This window comes from Arctopsyche grandis, chromosome 10, assembly GCF_051622035.1.
Source record: "Arctopsyche grandis isolate Sample6627 chromosome 10, ASM5162203v2, whole genome shotgun sequence".
In the NCBI taxonomy this organism is placed as follows: domain Eukaryota; kingdom Metazoa; phylum Arthropoda; class Insecta; order Trichoptera; family Hydropsychidae; genus Arctopsyche; species Arctopsyche grandis.
The window spans coordinates 12,922,170-12,941,262 of NC_135364.1; the positions used below are offsets into that span (position 1 = coordinate 12,922,170).

The following is a 19,093-nucleotide window of genomic DNA, read 5'->3' on the forward strand; positions in this document are numbered from 1 at the left end:
TTTCTGTGAATGTATTTATTACTAGTCGGCGTTGTTGGTGATCCCCGGCGTTGCTCGGGCGGGTGAAAGTCGAAAAAAATCCTCACAAGAGTTCTGAATTTTTCCAAAACTGGTCTATAAAAAAAAAAGTCCATCTATATATAATATATCAAATATATAGATGGACTTTTTTTTAAAGAGGATAGTATTAAATGCTCGAACTCTTGCAGATGCATACATTTAAGGGGTACCGGAAAGAAATCCATTTTTTTGTTTAATCAATTTAAATTGATTAATTTTTTTTTGAACATTTTACTCCAAAATATGATCCCTTTCAATTTACATGACTCTCTACCATCTTTCAGTCCTTCAATTCTTTTCTTGGAAAAGCTTGCCGGTTTTGAACTTACAAAAGATAATAAGTAGTTGGTTTTCCACATCACTTACATTATTATTTTTTTTCATCTTAATGTGCGCTTCATGGACCTAAATAGGTATATAGTAGTCCGAAGGAGCAATGTTTGGTGAATACGTAGAGCGCTTTAAAACCACGTTATGCTTTGAGACAAAAACACGGATAGGGCTTTTCCCTTGAAAATAGAGAAATATCACGTGTTCTATCGTTCTTCTTTGCGTGCGCGCGGGACCAAAGTCCATGGTGTTTGGTTTGCCGATCCTTTTATATTCTCCTATATTGTGGATCATGGAGTTACTAGTCTCTACGATAATTCTGCGGTAATTGAAAAAAAAACCTGTAAAGATAATGGATTTCTTTCTAGTACCCTTATATGCGTAAAAAAGAAGAAAATAAGTGCAATTATGTCTAAGAAAATAAGTGCAATTATATTAAGGATAAAATTTATATACATATACTACAATATAAAAGTTTATAAACATTTATAGTAAACAAAATATATTGGCATGTACATACATATGTGTATGTAGACAATTATTTGAAATCATCTGATGTAATAATAACAAGCAATACGATATTATCCGAATTCATAACTGTTGTAATAACATAAACCAGAATTACATTAAAGTAAATCTGACACGTTTAGCTATTGAGTTTAGTCAAATTGTTTACATAAGCCGTGTAAGCGTTTGATGAAACGACACATGTTGATATCTAAAGCTACCATTGTTTCATCTGGATTTTACACTATTGCTGCTGAACGTTCGGCACTGCACGAAGGATCAACGCGAGATAAGATAACGAACGAACAAACGCTTCGTGACAACAATCTTTCGGCACATACCGTATTATACATACATATGTAATACATACACGCAAGTTTTAGCGCTTGCTTTTCAGCGTATCAACACTGACACAATTTGTATGCACGTGTGTGCATACGGGAGTGTCGACTTTTGCAATGAAAATTTCGCGAGCAAACCGGTGTATGCAAATGCATCGAGAAAAAAGTGCGCTACGAGACGAATCGTTAAAGATGGGACACGATATTCGAAGCACGTGCTTTGCCGAAGCACTCTGAGCGGAATTTTAACCGGCGACGAGGTGTTAAAACGGCGGAAGAAGCCTTTCGGGGCGTAGCGTGTTTAGGACGCGAAAACCCCCTTATGTAGGAAAGCGACGGATGATGTATCATTAGGATAAAGAGCGTTTAGTTCGTCAATCGGACAGATAGGACATTTTATGAATACGTAATGAACTTAAGAGGTGTGTATGTATTTGTACATGGGTATTACTGTGATGTCGCATTCATACTGTAAGATATTATAAATGTGAATTTCACAATGGGATTATTATTATTATTAAATTTAAACAAATATTATATTATATTAAGTAATACATTAATTGCAGTTAGAATATTTGTAATGGAATGTCGTATGTATGTATGTAAGTGCATGAGTATTGTTAGGGTTTCATAAAAGATATTTAACTGTATTGGTAATAGCCTTATAAAAATGTTATATTTTAAAGACAAAGTCGTTAAAATGAGATCTTGACAGTGTTCTTTCTTATTCTTCACGTTTTTAATCGATTTTTATAAAACCACTCTCATTGTATATCTTTAATCTCGTTTGGACCGCACATCGCGACAATTTAAGTTATTTTGAAACATCATACATATATCCTGACCATTGAAAATTTATTAAAATAAACTGATTAATGTATTAAATAAATTCGCTTCACTCCATTCCCGTGTTTTTAACATTTTTTAATAAAGAAGATGCACTTAATTAAAAAAAAAAAAACAAACAGAAATGATAACAACCACTTTTCTCGATTTGCGTAAAAAGGACAATTACATATACATTAAATATTTTTAAAATTATAAGTAACCCACAGATGCGAAAGTAGAGTTGAATAATAGAAGAATTCTAAGTAAGATGTGATGCAGGTAGTGGCTATTGAAAATACTTGAATATTTTCGGTTAAAAGCATTTTTTACAAGTGGCCTAATACATTTGTCCATGGCTGTAGTTGTTGATATAAATATACAATAGATTGTCTGAGATGCCTTTGTTAGGATGTGAAATGGAAAAAAAGCATGTGTATATTCCCATAAAAAAACTAAAGTTATTGGCTTTTCTGTTTTTGGTGAACAATTTTGAATTAAAGTACATTAGAAATTAGATCATTTCAGGAAAAAAGTTTTCGCCAGGTATGTAATTTAAAGCCAAATTTTGCTATATTTAATGAGAAATAAAGTAAAAATGCCACAAAGTTTGTGTGTACTAAAAAATAGCAATGTTTAGAAAATTTTAGGCATTAAAGTAGAATTAATAATGGTAAAATAAATAAATAAATACATACATACATATGTATGTACATAATATGAAAACCTTAAGCATTTTCGTGTGAATCAACAGTAATGTTGTAAAAAAATTGCCTCGAGCGGAAAAATTATTTTTTCTTCGCGAAAATGTGATTATAATTTACCAACTGCAGTAAAATAAAAACGTGTTTTTTAAAAAAGTAATCAATATTGCTCAGAAAATGAAAACTTTCATATTTATATTTAAAAAAATTTATAAAATAAAATAAACGCTTTCTTACGTATGTACATAGATTTAGTTCAATTTTGTATATATGTATGTATGTACATATGTATGTATGTATGTAGGTCTGTGATAAATCTCATAAATCGGTCACTCGAGGTTGGGAATATGTCGTGAGACCGACTAATCCTAACGTGTGCTCGCTCGTATTTGTTTTGATGTTAGGATAGGCGTGTGCCCCAGGCGGAGGTGAGTGGGCGGCCGTGGGCGGAATGCGTGGGCTAGCACGACCCGGTACTGAGGGAGAGGAAATGGGTGGGTTGGGGCTGGAGTGGAATGGTGCTTCCGCCCACGTGCCACCCCAGCTCACCACCACCCCCCATCAGAACTTCCGGGAAAACTCGGGAAAGCGAACCATACACGTACACGCGTTTCGCACAACATAGTCTCGCACGAAAGCGCCGTGCCACAAGCAAACCAGCTCGCAAAATTAATTCTGTACACCGGAAAGAACTTATCACGACAAAAATAAGATTCTACGTAGCATCGCTGATTAATATGTTTCAAATCTGTCGTACGAAATATTTGAAGATGCAAAAAGATCAACCGTTTTCTGCGTTACACAATCGATCGCACATGAAAACAAACAAACTGGAACGTTTACATCTAAATAAATAATCGATCGCAAATTTAGCACCTGAAGAAATACTAAAATAGCGATTCTTTTATTCGTACAATATGTATGCGAGTAATTAATAAATATTTCTCTTCTTCAGCGAGGTCATCAAATAATCGAACATAAAGAAAAATGACAGTCTTTACCGAAATCGCCAATAAAATCAACTAACAGTTGCAATTAACCTTTTTTTAGCTATACGCAACAGACGATAGATGATAATTGGCTTTGAAAATTAATGCATCTATGTGAAAAAAGAACCGTATACGACTCGATAAACAGCTTTTGCACAGTGCGATGCAGTGTTTGTTAAACTGCATCACGTACATATACACATACAAAATAAATATTTATATTGTAATAAAAAAATGAAGAAAAAATACACGTGGTGTGTGGTTCGATATTACATCGAGGGAAAATCGAGCAACATGTGGTGTTCACCAATGTGTTGTGTGATACACGTTGTATATAACACATATATTTTTTTGTTGTACAGACATCTCCAGGTGCAATCAATTCCACGCCTTATTTATTTACATGTACACATGTATGGTTTTGAATCAATTCATATGATGTAATACAAATTAATACGACGAAACATTCATTCACTTATTTTCATTATCTATAACGATCGGTGATATGTGTTTGTAAATACATACAATCAAAGATGGATATCCGATCATAGTAACGCATGGGTATCGATTATATTGGATAGATTGTACATATGTACGTATAATTTTACACCAATTATACTGATTTGCTGCAACAATTTGGTTGCAATTTGCAAACTACATACATCTATATATGTATGTATGAACGGATGCACCGATAACTGCAGTATAAAACCATATCTGTTTACTTTCTCCGGCGTTGACTGATAACGCTCTGAAGTCGCCGGCTTATTATCATACTAACACAATGTGTAAAACATTGTCAGTGTTTTATGAAATACTTATATATGTATGTGTGTTAAGAATTAAGAAAAAATAAATAAAATATCAACATTGAATATGTAATCAAATCTAATGAAAACTGGAATCAAAGAATTTTTTTTTGGTAATGTTAATTTGATAAGTTTAGCCTGTAGTTTATTAAAAATTAATAGTAGCAGATTTCGATTCGCTGAATTACCGGTAATCCGGTAGTGCAAATACATAGCATGACCGACTGAAAAAATATATAGATAATCAGATATATACATAGCATAATACAATAAATCGCTGATATTTTAACAGGCACGCGTAATATTTTTATAACCAATAAACAATATGATCTCACAGTTCTGATTACTGTGCTAATCAATTTACGCTTCTGTACGGAAAAAAATGAAGGTCAACGTGTTAAAAGTAAGTTTAATTAGCTGATTAAATACTAGTATTATTACTTCATTGCAAAAAGCAAAACGATGAGTGTTGATAGAGTTACATTTTTATCGTCAAAAAATAAAATAAAATTTGTTATGTAAATATATGCGATGTATGTGTATATTTCAATGATAATACGTATGCATTATAAGAAAAATAACAAAATGGTTGGAGTAGCATATTCAAAAGTTCAATTTATTCTTTTTGTGTATTTTAAATTTCAATCTTTCTCATGTAATATTAATGTTAAATATTTCCAAAAAAAGTCTGTTTTTTATTATTTCATAATGATAATATTGAAAAAAATCACGAAAAGTAAAAGTTGAATCCACGTGAACACACACACACACACACACATACAGAGATAAAGTAACAGTGAAAAGTGGACGAATTTCGCAAAATAAATTATATAAAATTACGTGAACCACACTTATGACCGATTTCTTATCGCGACAATGTTCGTATCGCTGATAACACGATGCGTAAACGAAAACACAAACGCATACTTACATATGTACATACATATGTATTTGCGTGTGTACGAACGTTGCAAAATTGTACATTAGTCAACGCTCTACAATCTACACACAAAGTAAAAGATGCTGCAGCTCAAAATGTAATTAATTTAATCTTGATAAGAATACCGAACACGCTAAGGTTCTGAAAGGAAAGGTTCCAGATATTCGCCGTGTCGGAAAATTTTCAGAAGCCAGCGGAAATCTTGACCGATGTAATTAATTCGTCGAGAACGTTCGGCGTGGGTAGCTCTTTGTGCCTTGTAACATCGATTTCCAAGGATTGATATCGAGAAGTTTGACTATCTGAAGTGCTTCCTCAGACCCATGTAATTTGGACTTAAACAGAGAAATTCATCGAATTAATCTAAGTGAGTCACTATTCCAAAATTCAAATACATATGTATCATTGTATATGTTTGTAAGAATAAACTCGCAATGTATGTACATATGTGTTTGATGTAAAATGCTTTAATTATTGTATTGTTATAAAAATAGAATAAAATAGGTGATCTCTGCAATCTAGGGGACGACCTTATGATTGTCTATTTGTTAATGTTTTGGTGATTTATATTATTTTGAAGCGAATGCTACAAGTGGAAGCAACAGGTATTTCAAATGTCAATATGCAAATAATGGCGAAATGTAAAACTTGAAATGGGGCCTTAAATTTTTTTCGTGCGACCGACACACGACTTTCTTTTATTTATTAATATTAAAAAAAATATGACGCATCGATAAACAGTTTGAAAATTTGACAAAATCACGCAAGTTTCTGAAGTGAAAAAAATATTAAATAAAAATGTTTCCACGTGCAAGATTATCCATCGATAGATAATCACAATATCGTAAGAAGGGAATAATCAAATCAATGTATTTACTTATAGATAAGAGATAACAAATTCACTGTCAAGATTTTGTTACCGAAGAGCAGACGATAAATGGACGATTTATTAATAAAAAAATTATTCTCGAGAACAATGTGTTATGTTGATGTTATCAAGTTGAGTGTTTATGAATTAAATCATATTAAACATAAAAATAAATGCTAAAAATGACAAAAAATAATTTTCGTATTGTGAACACTATTCATTACATTAGCATCATAGAAAAAACTAGAAACGTTTTTTCGTTCGAAGAAAATATTGCTAACCTTGAACTAAATATTGAGAAGGTCAGATCGACCGCTAAGCTTTTGTGTGAAAACTTTGAAGAAAAGTTGGTTCGGGCGTAATGAACTTTCTGATGTCATTACGAGAAAGACAAATATTATATATGTATAATATATGTATAATATATGTATGTACATACATACATACGTATATTCTGCTCAATTAAATTTAAAAAGGGTTCGCTTGCTTCGGGTAGTTTCGTCGACACACTTACGTAATTTAGTTTAATAACGTAAGTATAATCTAAAAAAAATTAGATATGTAGTACAAATTAAAAAAAAAACCAACTGCTGCGATTTCGTAGAAACAGAGTCATAAAACGACTTTGGGGAGTTTCCGTCGAGGAAGCTCGCAAAAAATAAATCAGATGATAACGTGCGGGTATTTTCTAATGCTGTGTGTTATCTTCACTTATCGGATTGGAGGTGTGTGCTCAAATATTTGAATATATGTACATATACATACATACTAGCCAGCAGCATAGCTCGGTCTTTAAGCTTATGCCTATCACCGAGAGGCGCCGGGATCGATCCCATGAGTTGACCTCGATTGAAAAGAATTTTGCCAATTTTTCTGATTTCCGGTTTCCGATTAAATTGGCTAAAAACCTTCCTACCTACTATGTCACCACTATTTGAGTATGATTAATGTAGAATAAAATGTATGTACAATTCATAGATGTCTCGTTAATTTGCGAGTTTTCAGTGTCTCGTAATTCAATAACGTGTCTAATAAAAATGTTGCATTGTTTGTAATTGGCCAGGAAGGCGCATTGGGGTTTACCTGTAAGGCCTTCCTGGTATATATGTATATAAAAATAAAAAAAATAAAAATGTGTATTGTATACTGAATTTTGTGAAACACGTGCAAATTTTCATGAAAATCCACGAGCGGCATACCAAACGACACTGTTTCACATAAACCATTACGATAATGGCCACATATGTACATACATATTTCACACACAAACACTGTGAGATGTTTATTTAAGATAATGCGAGTTCAATAAACATTAATAAAAATCAAAACGTTTGGAAATATTATACAAAAAAATACGATCTCGTATCATCGCAACTAAATCGAAATGCGTGTTTATAGTCAGTGAGTCATGCGTATGTATAATATGTGTATATGTAAGTGGTCAAGTAAAACAAAAGTATATTCCTCAAATGGGAATGTGATCTATTTGTCGATATTGTATCGGAAAACTCAAATGAATGAATCCAGTGGTGTGCTGGAAGCCGGTTATTTTGGTTCTCGAGAACCGGTTGCTAAAAAATAGTCATAGAACCATTTGTCAAAATTTTTCCGATTTTTTCAGATGTGCAAAAGTTATTTAGGGTGGAAAGGAATTTTTGTTACGAGTGTAAGTTGGCAGGGGAGGGGGTTAACGAAAAGCAACAAAAAGTCATTTACGTACAATTTGATGTAACAATTTTTTTTAAATGTAATAAAGTTTTTAGAGATAGGTATCCAAAGTTTATTATTTATTAAGTAAAATTATTTTAAAATGGGATTGAAAATGCATTAAATTGTATGTATATATATTTATTAATTTTAAATTAAGTAATTTTTTAAGAATATGCTATTTATTCTAAAAGTTTTTTCTATGTATATATTTAAAAATAATATCTATATATTTAAAAATAAATTAATTACAAAAAAATGACACCTTCCAAACTTTCTATTAATTTTTAATCTATCGAGAATTTTCATGAGGGAAGGGGGGAGGGTGTCATTTAAAGGTTGACAGATAAGTGGTTGATAAAAATTTGGCATCACATCGCTGAATGAATTTAAATGACAACTCCGTAGGTCGAACAAGCACGGTAGGCTAGCTTAAATAAGTGAAACGTAAAGGATATTGCAAAAAACCAATATTGCAAAAATGACAGTAGACGAATGATGATCGAGTTTGTATGTCTTGCCTTTAGCCTTGAAATAAAAAAGTTTAGGATATTGGAAAAAATGTTAATAGAAGGAAAAAATAAGATCGAGAGGAATAGAATTTTTATGAAAAACATACATACATATGTATGAGATATAGAATGAGATTACAACTTAGAACAACCATTATAACAGTAAATATGCTATGTATATATGAAAATAACTTTTTGTGTGAAATATATCATATTAATTGACATTGACCGATTGAATATAAGATCGATGGCCGAAAAATATGAAGAAAATTTCGATATATGTACATATAGTAGAATAAACATAAACATAAGAGTTTATAAAGTTGGAATTAAATTTTCTCTGTATTTAGAGTCAATTTATAGACGGTAGGGAAATAACGAATGCGTGAAACATAGGGTTTCTGATTTCCCGGATTCTTTCAATTCCCGGGACACGGGACGGAGCTCGAGATCATTCCCTGGATTCCCGGGATCCCGGGATATACATACATATGTATGTATGATGTCATTTGTTTTTGAAATTCGAGGCTATTTATTTTTGTTAATTTGAATTTTTGTCATCGATAACTCCTAATTTAATTCTTCATTCGTCGTCAAACACACAATCGTCAAAATACAAGAATGATAGACTCGCTTCATAATATAATAGTTTCATCGTAGGATATATATAGGTATACATACATTCGCCTTTATTAAACCATTTAAATATCGTTTTAATTGAAATGATTGCACAATATCTCCTTATTGTGCAATTGCATGTAGCTAGTTATGGCCATACTGCAGCTTAAATCACATTCATATGTATGTATGTATGTATGTGACTTAAATAGCTTACTGAAAAACGTCCTCTGTATGTAGCAAGGGAAAAAAATAGTTTGGTATACAAATATACATGTAGAGGCAAAATTTTTGGGTTCTTCGAAACCCTTATCGAATTCCCAACATACCCCCGACCCCTAAAAGAATTCGGAGCGATCCAAGTCGAGTCGAGTGGAAACATCGATTAACTCGAAACCAGTATGAATTAGTGAACGGGCCGCTACTATTGTGCCATAATGGGCTCCCAACACGTACCGGAGAGGGGAAATTGGAGGACAGAAAGGGTGGTGGAAGAGATGGGGGCGGTTGGAGTGGGGCCTTGTCATAGGAAACCGCATTATTATTACATATGGTATGTGGGTGTATGCTGTGAGGCCTACCGCACAATCAAACAAGGCTGTGCCATCAGGGATGCTCCGTGATGGGGTAGGTGACGACCTCACCCCTTCGGTGGGATGGGGCTTGGTGCGAATTAACACACCCCCCACATTTCTACATACGTGTAGTGAAAACTTGGCAAGGTCACACGTGCAAGTTGACTGTGACTACGCGTGTGCGGTGGTTAAGTTATCGTCAAGGTTTCAAAGTCAAACCCCCATGGCCGTCCTCGCCCCGGGATTGATTTACGTTCAAATAAAAATTATACCCCGGTTCAACGATCTACGTATATATTTTCAAGGTATTGTTTTAGCATTTTTTTCTATATTAAATAAAATTAATATAACACTGATTGATTGAATTTTACCTCACATATTTTATGATATATTAAATGCATGTATGTATGTACATACATATTGATGGCTTGGTGCACAGATATTGTATGTTCATTTTCGAATTTGTATCCAATTGTAAATTGTGATATACAAAAATTACCCTGAAAGGAAAAACCCGAATTATTCCAGCATCTACAAATTTAAAATTCGATACAAATTCAAATGGACAAACAACATATGTATGTGCACCAAGCCATCGATATGTAAGGTAGATGACGAAATTCGATTGTATATCTACATATACATATACTATTACACTTGTAGCTTAATCTAATCAATAGCAGCAATATAATAGATAAACGGGAAAGAAAAATTATGATGTATTAACGTAAGATTATATCAGCTGTTGATGGCATGCGAAATATTTATCAAATACGGTTTGCTTCAATGTGCTAAAAATTAAATCTGTTATTTAAAACTACTTATCTATATTAAAACTACTTACCTATTATTTATGTATATGTGTTATGCAATGGTGAGCAAAGTAGGTACAATCTAGTTGGATAGTATCATTTGCATGTACATAGTAGCAATTATTAGGATATGAGCCGTTATAAGTCTACTTTACTTCATTTCGTTTTGCGTTTGACAATTTATAAAAATACTGGTGAACTGTAATATATTCTGCTTTTCCGAGACTCTGTGCATATCAAATTAAAATAAGTGATAACAATTTGTGAATTAAGTCAAACAGAAATTGTGTTTTTGGAACTGAAAATTGAACTTTCAAATATAACGACTCATACATATTTTGAAGGAAAAAATTGATGATTTTCAATTGACATTTAGAGTTATATGTACATCAATAGCAGCAGTAGAAACTTTTTTAATAACCTACTATATGTATGTATGTAAATAAATTTGCACAAAAATTCTACATGAAAAGTATGTACACTTACATAACTTTAGAAGACAAGTCTCAAACCGAATAAAAATGGATATTTTTTACTAACTATCTATCAGGAAGATCGTCAAGTTTTGACGCAAATCAACATATGTATGTACATACATATACACATGTAATACATATACATACAATAAGAAGTTATGTTTAACATTCTATGAAACACGCGTATTTTACCATGAAATGAAGTTAAATTGAAGCGTACATATTTCGAATTTTAAGACCGAACATTAACTAGCCACGCATTTTAAAAGGCAGTTAAATTTACAGAATACATTTCAAACCGCAGCCAGGAAGACGTAGTACATAATTGCCTTGAGATTTCCTATCGAAAAAAATTAGGTTGAAAAAAAAACAAGATGACACCGAGACCCATCCATTATCCGACGTCGCGAGAAACGCCAACAAAACTACAGTCATCCCACTCAAACCGATTCAAATCAAACACAAGAAGAAGAAGCACACATTAGCAACACTCGTTCAAAAGAGAAGAGCAATAAGCATGGCTTTGGCGTCCCGACGCACGCGTCGATGGATTTTTTCCGCGAGAGACGCTTCGGGCAAGCGTCCAAGTTTTCACAGAAAACGATACACATTCCTGTCTGGTCTGAAGCTTTTTGGACGAGAGCTTTTCCAACTGCACACAACCACTGCCGCTCAGCGTCTTTCAAGCTCGATAGTACACAAATCAAACGAGCCAAACAACTTGTAGCGTACAGCAAAATTCAACTGTTGCATCACCAAAAAATTACGAGACGTTTACAAGAGGAAGGAATGTCATTTTTTATTGTTGGGATGTTTGAGAAGGTTTAATATCGTGAAGCTGAAGCGACGACCGTAGGATCGCTTACTCATTTTGTCGGAGAAGCAAAAGTTGGCCAGCAGCCAAAGATCGAACTTTGGCAAACGGAAAACTCGCAGCCGTGGTACGTTGAAAGTCGAAGTAACTTAGTGAAGCAGGGCTTTAGGTGAAGCAGAATGGCATCCCGCCATTTCTTTGTGAGTTCAAAATCACTCCGTCACCATTTTAAGTCTCAGATGCAATACTAAAGAATCAGACTAACACGTTTACATATTTAAATAATATGATTTTTACTCCAAAATATTTAAATTTCGTAAGATTGGTGGTAAAAATGTGAATATATAGAGGAATACGAACCTTTCTGTTTATAGGGCTTAATATACATATGTACATATGTATGTAAATATGAATGTACTGTAGAAGCAAACAAAAGGAAATTTCCACATTGATAGCAAGCGAGAAAAACGCGATGGTGAACATTGAAGAGGAATATGTATTTTATTTGTACGATCACAAGCGATGACTCACTCACGAATTCAATTTATCGAATTGGTGTCGGAAGAAAAACAAGATAAAAGCTTGTCGTTCGATACCTAATATTTATCGTTAAACTTTTCCCAGAGAAAGTTTTCAGCCTTTCATTCAAATTAAATTTTCACGCCTGGTAGCTTTCACTTGGATGAAGGACACGGAGAACTTCGAATAAAAAAAAATACTAGTGAACGAGTTTGCCGCGATGACGTCAGAGATCCGAAAACTGAAGGGTAGGGGGCGTGGTGGCAATTTGAGAAACACGCCAAGAGAATACAAAGGATGACATCATTCAAAACAACCTGCCAGTACCTACAGTAGCAAGCACAACATTTAACAAAACACATAAACTACGTCACGCAGTGTATTTTGTACACTAAATGATTATCACACATCCTGTACTAATCGGGACAGTCATCATTTCAAGGTATTTCCCACCCGAAAGGAATATAATTCCGGTTTTAAAATTCGACTTGTGAAATTCATTAGATTAGTAATTAAGGGTATTTAAATTTATTAAAACACAGTCGGTGTATTATTAATTAAATAACAATATACTAATGCTAATGCTGCAAATTATTCGTAAGTTTGATTTTATATTAAATTAATAAATAGTCGTCGATAAGAAAAAAATTTTTTTTATATAATTCCAAATATTCATTAGGAAAAACAATTTTCACATTATATAATTGAGTAATTATAGTACATACTTATGTTGGTACATATAATGAATGAAAACGATGTATAAAAATGTATGACACGATAGATTTCCATAAGAATTTTCAGTGAAAAACGGTTCAACGATACAATTGTTGAGGGGGGGGTGTTCTCAGAATTGTGGGTCAGAGTGTACTAAGGTCGTTTCAATCAAAAGTTAACCAGCAGGAGGGTGGGCGGGTGGGCGGAGATTCAGCGCCCGCTCTGGAAGGTCCCACCGCTCGGATTGCCAGCGAAAGTTGACGCAACACACCAGGGCTGGATCGATACGAAGGGAGGGGGTGTACCAAAACCACCCTTCCTTCCTCCTTTCCTCTCCGCCCTCGCAATCAAATATTTCTGTAGACCTGCCCTCACCGAATATTATCTTGCGTCGCAGTACGACCGAAGAGCCTCCTAACGTTCCGTAATCAAATATTCTCCTTTGATTACTGCCCGAAGCCAGGGGGCCACTTTGATTCATATTACATTCCGCAGGTAATGTCCTCAAGTATTTTATTGCGAATATGTTTAATACCCAAGACGTGACAAAATTGAAATATTTAAATTATTACATTTCTTAAAAAGGTACTTTCACAAATTAATTCACTATCGGTTCAGCTCTTGTCATTTATTTAAAAAGAAAAATTAATTGTTAAAAGGAAAACGTGCGACGCAACCCTCATATACATATATTGAACTATAACGTGACGCGGTTGATTTTGACGAGTATTTATAGCGATACAAACGTATTAAAAATAGAAATTCTCACTAAAATTGGTCTATTTACGCGATATAAATACAAAAAAATTCACGCGCAACGAATGTATTAACACCGATTGTTTTTTTTTTTTTACTTTATTCTACGTTACAACTTCACGAAGTGCGAAAAACGCAACAAATGAAAATGAACATATTTAATGATGTTATGAAAATTCAAACAACAATTTGATTGATATTGCAGTATTTTTTTTTAATTCATGATTACACCAAAGTTTGAATAAAGCGACAAATTTTATTCAATTGTGTATCATAAACAAAGTTGTGTAGGATTACCAAAGGTTGCAATGTAATAAAACGATAGAGTACCGAACTATGTACACACATACTTATAATTGTTTATATGTATGTATGTAAATACTGAAAGTTTCAGATCTACATAGATAAAATGGAAATTTTTATCAGGGTGGATTTAACTCTCAGCAATATTTGGATATTGAAAAGTGATCTCTATTCTATTTTATATTTTTTGTAGGGATTTGAAGGATGAAAAATAAATGAAAATATTTGTCTTCCAAAACTAAATAAAACATATTAGTTCCTGAACAATGAGTTGAAGTGGAGCTTCACAAAACGGTAAAATCAACAATCCGAAACAAACAAAAAACGCTTCTGCTTTTCCGAACCGTCCTTGGGGGGCAATTTTGAGGAAAACATAATAGGAAGCGATATTTTCTCCGATTATTGTACATATTAATGTTTGCATAGGTCCTACGATATATTATATTTCGTAACGAACAAACTCCATTTATTGTTATTATGCGTATTAATTTTTTTATTGAACTGTGTATTGATATTCGGATGATATTAAATACGAATCAATTAGATTTGAAGATCAAACACGTTTTAAATGATGAAGCAATAAAAATCGAAAGTATATTTACGTTGAATATAATACTTAAAGTATTAAGCTTTTCTAACCAACCAAATAATTTTTTTTTTTTATTTCACAAAAGCATTCACAATAAAACAGTAGGGCTGGGTTATCTTACAGGTGAGCAGTGCAAATATTCATACTCGTATTATTCATTGAATCATTGTTATAACCCGCAGTAGGCAGTATGACAATAATTTAAGTATTCTTCTTTAGATAAGCATAATACATATGTACATAATATATTGCAGACATCAAAAGTGTTTGTCACATTAAAGCAGAAAAATCTAGTTTGTGTACGTGAGAGGGAGAGTGAAGTAGCAGAATCGATTTCCGACGTTATGACGAAAGCAAGCGAATAATTGGGAAATTGTGAGAGACTGTAGATACATATGTAGTATTATAGTGACAACGGGTGAAACGGAGGCTTTCAAGGTAATATTCCACATGGTCGGATCCATTTTTAGCCTGGGGGTAAATCGTCGTCTAGCCGTATTCTCTCCCCCACGGGGGTCGCTTGAATGAACCATCTCTCGTAGTCGCTCGTCGATCTTCGGATACACTCGCCAACGATCCACTCACCCACTACCCCCCCCCCCCACCCACCCCCCTCGACCAACCACCATTTACAACAATTCCTCTTCCCTAGACACACAAAAAAAGCTCTCAATACAAATTAAATCGACATCGAAACAGATCAATTTGTACGTACGTATCGCAATAGAAACGGGAAGTGAGTATCGGCATACGCTGATACGTATGTGTGCGTTTGAATTATGCAATAAAGCTCTGGCTGAAGGGCACCAGTGGGCAAGGTCAGGTGGGCGGAGTGCCCCGGGGGCGCAAAGGGGGCGCATGGGGCCGGGGGGCGGCGGCCGGCTGACCCGGTTCCCGCAGTGGAGCGACATCGATCGGCGGCAAGGGGCGCGCCCCCGCCACACCTGATCGCAACCCCCTCACCCTACAACATACCAGGAACCATCCTGTACTACACACGTCTATGGTATGTGAGCACCCTGTACGCAATGCATAAGCGCGTTCCATTCTCGTTTACCCATAACTTATGGGAAATGTTAAATATTTCAAGTTAGGTTGAAATTAAAAGTCCGTTCTGTATTTTTTTTTAATGATTGTATACAATAGTCAAAAGTTAGATATAAAATATGTTGATTTATTAATAAATAAAATAAAAAATCAAACGCAATGCAATGGGAACATTGTAATTCACATCTAAAAATCTTATTTTCTGGCGATCGTGATTTCACTGCATAAATCTGTCCGCGTTTCTGGACTATGTTTTCATTATATAAATTCTGTGAGTATAATAAGGTTCAGGCCAATATGCCAATATTGGCTGTTTGTAAGTTACAAAGCTTTTAAATTTCATCTTTGAAGAATTTTAATCGCCTTAACCTAACCATATAGCAAACTAACTACTGGCTGTGGAATTGTTAAAAAAAATCTCGTAAAAAAAAAAGTGACTGATTCATTTTGAATTAATTTTGGATTAATTTAAATATCTTCAGAGTACCAATGCAGGGTGTCGCATATATGTACAATATAGTATATTGAACTGATGTAAATCATTGATTTTTAGTTAATTTTTTTTCTTTTAATATTTTGTATTTTTATTTATGAATAAGTACATTAAACACAAAACTGTACGCATTGGTAAAATATCAGAGCTCTCCTCAATTTGATCAAAACATAAGAAAAAGACAAATATATGTATATTAGAAACACCACATCTCAGATCTGCATACGTCTGTATGTATGTATGTACATAGTACATACATTGGGTATTGGCGTGTCACTCTCATGTTAGTAATTTAATATTCATAATCATAATTTTTAAAATATTGGTACGGTTCAATTGTGGCATTCTAAAAATTGATTTTAAATTACTAATATTTTATTGGTCTTGTATATATACATATATATGTATATATATATATATATATATATATATATATATATATACATATGTACATATGTATATGTGAATACATATATGTGTATGTATGTATTGTGTTGAGTAACAGATAGTTTAGAAAAACTACTTTTAAATGAGCAATATAAATTAAGGGTTCAATTATTACCAATTAAACAGGGCGAGGATATGTTAAGATGCTGTATTTAATTCGTAGATACATAATTACAAAATTGTATAGTATTCCACGACATACTTAAAATTCATTTTTTTAATTCGCTATAAAAAAGACTGCTCATCGTACATCGACGTTTATCATATTAAGCAATTGTTTCTAATAAACGGCTACTTATTTTAACGACTGCACCGATAATAACCCTTAAAGCTACAATACACAAATAATCGAAACACTATTTTGATAGGGTCGTAAACTAAACTTTATAGATTGAACAGCGAAGCATCAAAATTATCGTCAATTCACTACCGAACGAGCGTAAACGGATTAATTTGATACAAAGCTGCTAGTGAAAAAAAATTGGGTAAAGTTCACATGTAAACGAGAAAATTAACGAGGCGGTTACATATATACAAATATATGTATGTATGTAGACATGTAGTTCGCAGTACAATTTGCAACACTCGCAACAATTAAAATACGACGATGGCCAACACACATTGCCGAAGCAATAACACTCTTCTGCGAACACGATAATGCGGCGATAGACAAAAGTGCAATAAGCCTGCTGATGCTGCTGCTCGTCCTTATGCATCTCGAACGTCCAATTTAACAATGGACAAGTGAGCATTCAATAAAGTGGGTGACGTAACACTAATACATAATGTGCACCTCGCATCATCGGCAATGGTTTGCAATTCGAAAAAAAAATACAATCAAAACTTTTTCACATTTTATGAACACAACATTGAAAAAAAAACAATCAACGTGCAAATATCTTTAAATTTAATTCACTTAGCTATATATGATGTCTTTTCACGTTTACCGCTTCAAATGATATAAAATAGTGACGTTTTGGAATATAGACCTGTTGCGTCCGTGTATGTAATACATACATACATACATCAATTAGTAATACGAATTCACCAGAATTGTATATTTCAGTTATTTCGACAATGATTTGCAAGTTATTAAATGTGAAAAAAATATTCAATATTGCTAATAAAAAAGTATAAACACATAAGAAAAATAATAAAAAGCTTGTAATAATTGAAAAAGAACATATTTTTAAAACGATTGTTTATTTAATTCTACAACAGTTGTCCTTGCAAACTTCAAGTCTTTCTAGGTTGTGACTCTTGACACTTTCTACATTAAACTACATATATTATGTAGATAGATTTTCCTTATAATTAGATTTACTATATAAAATAAATAATTCTTAAAGTATTAAATATTGACCCAAATATGTAGCCGAGACTAAAATGACTAACTCTTATGTAAATAATTCAACGACAGACGAAAGATAAATATACATATGTATATGCTACTCTTGCTTGGAATTTGCAGAACTCTATTTACCACACGCATATTAAATATACACAAGTTACATAAATTATCATAGTATAAAAAATATATTTAATAATTATTGTACATACATATTTCTACAGTGCACATTAGAAAGATTTCACCTAATTATAGTGTAAATTGTATGAAAAATATGTATTAATATAAAATTAGATCACGTTTGAATTTTTGAGTGCAATTTTCATTTTATGGGTATTCAATGTGGTTTAATAAGACAGTCGACCGCAAGCGATAACTAAGCAACTGATAAGGCGCTACTGTTCAAAAAGCAAATAGCAGCGGAGCGACACGATCGCAGATGAACTATTGTGGATTTAATTGAATAAAAAATAAATTATTTAGGTCGTAAGAGTCTATATAATAAATTCGTATGAGTGTATAGATAGATATACACATACGCTTATATTGAGAGAGCGAATGTGCAGCTGAGCCGTATGTGTCCGTAAGTCACGCGACGTGGTTATCAAGGAGCTAGCATCGGCTGATAAGCAATAAATTAATCATTCGGGGGCTACGTCGACCGGATCAGGTCATCAGCTCAAACTGACCGCACCTATGCATAGTGCCCACCACACGTCGTGGCCTTTGATAAATTCGAAATAAATCACCAAACATAATAATTACTCTTCAAGCACCAACGGAGGAATCTCAACACTAAAATTTTAATCGCTACAATCGAATTAACTGACGCGTGTGAAGGTATTTTCTTCTAAACTTAAATTCACATACAATCAAGACCGAAATTTCTTCTGAATTCGTAGGCCCAAAACGCACCGTGCGTTTTTTCACCGCGCGTTTGAAATACAACTCGTGTTTCAAGCGTGAGTGTTCACATTTGCGATTAAATTG

The 19,093-nt window shown here is 33.4% G+C and overlaps 1 protein-coding gene across 3 annotated transcripts in view; it reads right to left on the reverse strand.

Annotated features, from left to right (window-relative positions):
- Window positions 1-19,093, reverse strand: part of LOC143917606 (myocyte-specific enhancer factor 2-like) — a 43,032-nt gene that overhangs the window by 11,844 nt on the left and 12,095 nt on the right. The window lies entirely within an intron of this gene.